General features: G+C 34.3%; 1 long non-coding RNA gene across 1 annotated transcript; it reads left to right on the forward strand.

The window, feature by feature from the left end:
* Positions 1-1,284: 1,284 nt before the first annotated feature.
* LOC126725967 (uncharacterized) lies at positions 1,285-6,285 on the forward strand. The gene is made up of 3 exons (XR_007655660.1): positions 1,285-1,624; positions 3,745-3,919; positions 5,947-6,285. It is a non-coding gene; the product is annotated as an uncharacterized LOC126725967 (long non-coding RNA).

The raw sequence follows: 6,285 nt of genomic DNA on the forward strand, positions 1-6,285 counted from the left end.
CAGCTGGATGATAAAAGTTAGTACTATAAAATATCATTTTGTTCTTACATTTTGGAGTTATATTCAATTTGGTCCATACATTTTGGTATTAGCCAATTTGGTCTCCCTTATTTTTAATTTTCAGTCAATTTGATTCCTACCATTAACTTCATATGGAAAATGCTTACATGGCTAATGAATTGTACCGTTAGCACATTAGATGCTTACGTGACTACTAGAATGAAAAAAAAAAAAATTAACATTTAAAAATTGCCAAGTCAGATTTAAATGAAAAAAAAAATTCTTATAACATTTTTAAGAAGAATTTTCTTTTCTAGGTATTTCAATTATCGATTTCTCAAAAAAAAAAAAAAAAGAAGGTATTTCAATTATTAATCTCATTTATTTTTCTTCTAATTTAATTTCTCAAATTTTTCTCACTTCAAATTGAAATTGTTCTACAACATTTTGTGTGTACAGATGTATACTAACAAAAAATAAAAAACACAAAAGTCAAATCAACTTTTAAGATGATAAACTGTTGTTGGCTTGAAATATAATAGGGCAATATCTAAAAAAAAGAAAAATAGAAGAAGAAATATAATAAGACAAAAGCTAAATCCAAAGAGTGAGGTATCATTGACAATGGTAATTAAAATTAATTTTTTTTTTTTCAGATTTGAAAAAAAAAAACCCTTTTTTTTTGAGCTTATGTAAATAATATAATAGCATATCATGTCATCTCCATATCATTTGACTTTATTGTTAAGTTTAGATACCCGTTAGTTTACTATATAAGTTAGATTTGAACCAAAGAACCCCAAAACACAAGAATTTTTAGGTACAAATATTTAAAAAAAAAATAAAAAAGTACAAATATTAGTATTAATAATAAAAAGGTTTTTTGAAAATAAAAAATCATAAGAATTTTTTTTTTTTTTTTTTGTTGGATAAGAAGATTGTAACTTTATTGAGAAAAAGATAAATTCAATATATTCTGAGTTACAACCGATTGATTATATAAAAAGAAAAAAGAAAAAAGATTGTAACTTTATTGATTATATAAATTCAATACATTCGTAGAACTCTAGCAAAAACAGAAAAAGAAAAAAGAAAAAAAAAAAACAGTTTTGTGGAGTGGTAGATTAGATGGCAAAATATAATTGGACAAGTGACATGGCATCTTTCCCGATACATGGAACACCATTTCTACCCACGACAACAACAACAATAGGTAAGGAAATAAAATGGAATATGCCTAACTTTTGAACCAACAAAAAAAAAAAAAAAACATTTTCCTATTTGCATAGGAATTTGTCAGATTGACTGATATCCAATAACATATAAACTGTTCTTCCATTGGTGGAGTCAAGTCGAGATGATAAGTATTATATAGAATCGAAAAAACAAATCTTTATCATATAGAGAAATAGATAGAAATACACAGAGTCATTAGTCTTCTAACTCTAGCTCTGTCACTTCCTATTTACTACTATTATTTATATTAACTCTACGCCTGTGTTTTTTTCTAATTTTTAGATCTAAGTTTCGCACTCACATCAAATTTTGTTTCATTTTCACAAAACCAATAACGCAAATCGTACTCATCTCTCAGTACTGCTCTCATTGACCCACCGTGCCAAAGGTACTCTCTCTCTCTGTCTCTACTCAATACGTTGTCGTTTTTGCTTCTTAGATTCTTCTCTCTCTCTCTCTCTCTGATTTTAGATCTTGGAATTTCGTGATGTTACTTAGGGCCCGTTTGGTTGTAGTTTTTAAAAATTGTTGTTTAAAAAGATGTAAAAATTGTGGTTTAAAAAGTGTTGTTGAACAACGTGTTTTTAGTGTGAATAAAACAAAAAAATGTGTTTGGTATCATTGTTTAAACAATGTTTTTCAGTGTTTAAAAAATGTAAAATATGTGTTTGGTATGTATGTTTTGTTTGATAAAAAAAAGCTGACTAACGTATTAAATAATAATTTTTTAATCCGTTTTTTATCCCTTCTTTTCCTTTTCTTCTGTCTTTATCCCTTTCTCTTCAGTCTTCAGTCTTCACTCAGAGCAGAAAACAAAAAAGCCAAACCCACGCCAAAGAAGATCCACGGCTCCGTTCACCGATCAGCCGATCAGCCGACGCCAAACCCACGCACGTCCTCATCTCCATCGACGCCAAAGAAGATTCACGGCTCCGTTCACCGATCGGCGTGGCGAGGTGGGTTTTGATTTTGGGTGGGTTTCGATGGGGTTTCGATTGGCGGAAGAAGATCAGGTGGCTTCCAATGGAGTTTTAATCAACGTGGGTTCTATGGAGATCAGAGTTTTGATCAACGTATATGGAGATCGGGTTTTGATTGCATGGGTTTCGTTCCAATGGGGTTTTGATCGAGTGGGTTCCGACGTTCCGTGGAGATCGAGTTTAGATCGGTGTGGGCTCCATTCCGTTGGAGTTTTGATCGCGTGGGTTCTGTGGAGATTGGATTTTGATCGCGTGGGTACCAAAATAATGGGTTTGTTGGTTTTCTGATTTAATGGGTTTGTTGGTTTATGATTTAATGGCTTTTCCGGTTGGCGTGTGGCATGGTGGTGGTGATTGGTGGTTTGTTGGGGTTCAGTGGCAGTGGCAAGTCTGATCACTTTAAAGATTGGCATGAATTGATGGTGGGTTTTTCTTCGAATTTTTGTTTTGGGATTGTTGTTGTGATTTGCTGGGGTGGCTGGTGGTGTAGCAGTGATTTGGGTCCGTGTTGTGGGTGATTGTTGCTAGGCAAATGACTAGTGAAATGAATGTTGCTAGGCGAAAAAGGTGGTTGTGATATTGATCTGGGTTTGTTCACAGTGAAAATCCAGTGTCAATCCAGGTGAGATGAATTTTGGGCGTGAAGACTGAGAAGAGATGAGAGTAGAGAGGAGAGGAGACAAATTTTAGGAAAAAGCTGGTCAGTGGGTCCGGGAACAGTGAAACTTCAGTGGCAATTTTATTACAATAATGCCATCAAAAAACGCTGTTCATTGTTTGAAATATGCCCAGACCATGTTTCAAAAATAGTGTTTCAGACAATGGTTTTTGAGTACTAATTTTCAAACAATCCTATTTCAAGTTGGCAAACCAAACGTGTTGTTCTTAAATTTGGACACTAGTGTTCAGTGTTTAAACACTGAACACTATGTTTTGAGTTGGCAAACCAAACAGGCTCTTAGGGTTTCTCGTTTTTCAATTTCGGATCTTTTTGGGTTTTGGTGATTCATGTTTGGTTTCCGAGAAAAAAAATTAAATTGAGGTTTTAGGTAGGAAATGATCATTTGTCATTTCAATGAAGAATGTATATTGCTCTGTTTGGTTGTTTGGAAAATGAGTAAATATAAAAAAAAAAATGATTTTTTTAAAGGTCTTTTAGGTTGTTTCATTTTCTCGGAAACCAAAATGAGCATTCGAATTGTTGTTATGAAATTAGTGTGAATTTCGATAGTGTAAAAAGTGTTAATTTCTGGATTACATTGACATTTAACCTAGTTTGATTCTTTTATCATTGTTTTTGTTTTCTAATTTTCTGATTCTGCGTTTATTGAATGTAAGTTTGAATTTTTTGTAATTGAATTGACATTTAATCTAGTTTGAAATTTGGACGCTTTTTAGCTCATACATTGCATTGTTTCACAAATTCAGAAGTAGGATTTTAGAATCATAGTTTAGCTTAAATGTCAATTTAATTTATGAAGTTCACGATTTTCTGGATTGTTTATGATGGAATTGTTGGTCTTAGCAGGTCATTCAAAATTCAGCGGCCAAGCTCGGGGGGCGACTTGCCCCAGTTTCGGAGGGTAAATTCAAACACTCTTACAATGTTCATGGATAACGACGTTGAAGGTGGTAATCTTGGGCCATACGCTGACAGGCCGAGGGTTTTCCCCAGCATGCGTAGTAAAGTTCACACCCCATTGGTAAATACAATTCAATACAAAAAAGCCTGTTATGGGATTGAACCTGTTTCTTCATTTGTTCTTTTTTTGTGTGAATTGGTCTCATTGTCAGATTAATATATGATCACTTGTAGCAAAGCGTATGTGTTTTTCTTGGGGTGCAAGATTCATGTACGCTTTTGATTCTTAGTGGACTACGTTTAGTACTTTTCTTCTTTCATTGTGCTTATGATTTGTGATTGGTATGATGGAGCTGTATTGTGTTAAATAGTATTGCATTGCTAACAGCCTTTGTCTCTCTCTCTCTCTCTCTCTCCATTTTTAAATTTATAGCTTTTCACAGACAGAACAACATGGTGTAACCTTTCATAGCTTTGAACTAACAGTGCAACTGTGCTTTGTCAGAGTTAGACAAATATGTTTTTATTTATTTTGTTAATTAGATACTCCCTCCATCCCATATTGTTGGTCTTGTTTAGAAAATCCGACTTTTCAAGAGAACATCATGTAATGTAGTCATTCAAATAAAAGGGATCAAGTTTGAAAAACTTTTTGAATGAAGTAAATGATAAGTTAGGAATATCAATATTATATATATTGACTCTTTAAAGAGGACTACATTTTGAGACATCCCAAAATGGAATGAAGAACTAATAATTTGAGGTGGAGGGAGTAGTTAAAACAATGGGGGAGGGGGGATTTTAACCCTGGCTCTTCTTGAAAGGTCTCATGGGTGTGGCCTATGGAGAAGCATTAATGAAGGATGGGAGAGCTTTTCTAAGCATCTGTCTTTTGTAGTGGGTGAAGGTACTCGCATCCGCTTTTGGCATGATAGGTGGATTGGTGACACTACTCTAAAAGATCTCTATCCTGAGCTCTATGTGTGTTCAGCGGTCAAGGATGCTTGTATCTCTAAGGTTTTATGGATTCCTGAAGGGGGTACTGTTAGAGTGTGGAATTTAACGTTTTATAGAGCTTTTGAAGATTGAGAGTTGGATGCATCATATTCTCTACTTCAGCTCATCCAATCTCGTATTCCTCAGGGTACTAGGAGTGATACCCTTTACTGGCAGCTTAAAGGGGATGGTAAGTTTGACACTCGGTCTTACTACCTTGCAATTCGGGTTGCTTTGATTTCTTTGTTTCCTTGGAAGGGGGTTTGGAAACCAAAGATTCCTAAGCACGTGGCGTTCTTTTTGTGGACTGCTGCGCATGGTCAGACCCTCACTCTGGATAATCTAATGCTTAAGGGTCGCCCTTTGGCTAATAGGTGTTGTTTGTGTTGCTGTGATGGGGAGTCGGTAAATCACCTTCTTCTTCATTGTCCTGTGACCCATTCCCTTTGGACTTTTATGCTTCAGGCCTTTGGTATTCTTTGGGTTATGCCAGGTTCGGTGGCAGGTTTGTTATCTTGCTGGTATCAGTGGCATGGGAAGCATAACTCGGACATTTGGAACTTGGTTCCAGGGTGCTTAATGTGGATTGTGTGGTTGGAACGAAATCTCGATCCTTTGAGGACAAAGAGAAGACGTTGGATGAGTTAAAGCTTTTATGCCATCGTAGTCTTTTGGAATGGTCTTGTTGTTGGGGTTTTACTGATTGTTCTTCTCTCTTTGAGTTTTTGTCCTCCCTTAGTTTAGTTTCCTGATTTCCCTTGTTGTTCATCATCATGAACTTCTTGTATTTCTCTTTTTTCTATCATTTATAATAGTTTTATACTTACATATCAAAAAAAAATTACCACTGAGCTACATGGCTCTTGGCGTTAGAGTTAGATAAAATATTGTAACTAGTTATAAAATAACTATTTTTCCTAAATGTAATGACAATTTTGACTGGGGAAAATGCATAGTTTTTTTCTTTTTATGACAATGAAGTACTGTTTATCTCTACATTGTAATTATTTTGTAATTACTTCTGATGTGTAGGATTTATAAATTTTTTTTTTCCATTTCATTTTATGGCATTTTTCTATTGTCTTGTTTTATCATATATTAGTTTTTGGTTTGGTTTTCCCTTGTGTTGATAGTATTAAGTTCTTTTTGCAGATATTTCGGATTCTCATGGGAATAAATGTCCGTGTTCTTTTAGTATTTCTACTTTTGGGACTAGGTGCAATCTTTTACGTTGGAGCAAAAACTTCTCCAATCATTGTTTTTGTCTTCTCCATATGTATTATAAGCTTCCTTTTCTCAATATATCTTACTAAGTGGGTGCTCGCAAAGGATGAGGGGCCTCCTGAGATGGTTCAGGTACATCATCTATTTTCAGTTTCTTTTGCTCATGATGTTATTTGTCTTTTTGTCTGTATGTTTTCACAGTAATTATTTTTGGTAGTAGATCATAAATTTGTTGTTTAATTTTTGTTACTATAATTTCAATAGGAC

The sequence above is a fragment of the Quercus robur genome, chromosome 5 (assembly GCF_932294415.1).
Source record: "Quercus robur chromosome 5, dhQueRobu3.1, whole genome shotgun sequence".
Taxonomy (NCBI): domain Eukaryota; kingdom Viridiplantae; phylum Streptophyta; class Magnoliopsida; order Fagales; family Fagaceae; genus Quercus; species Quercus robur.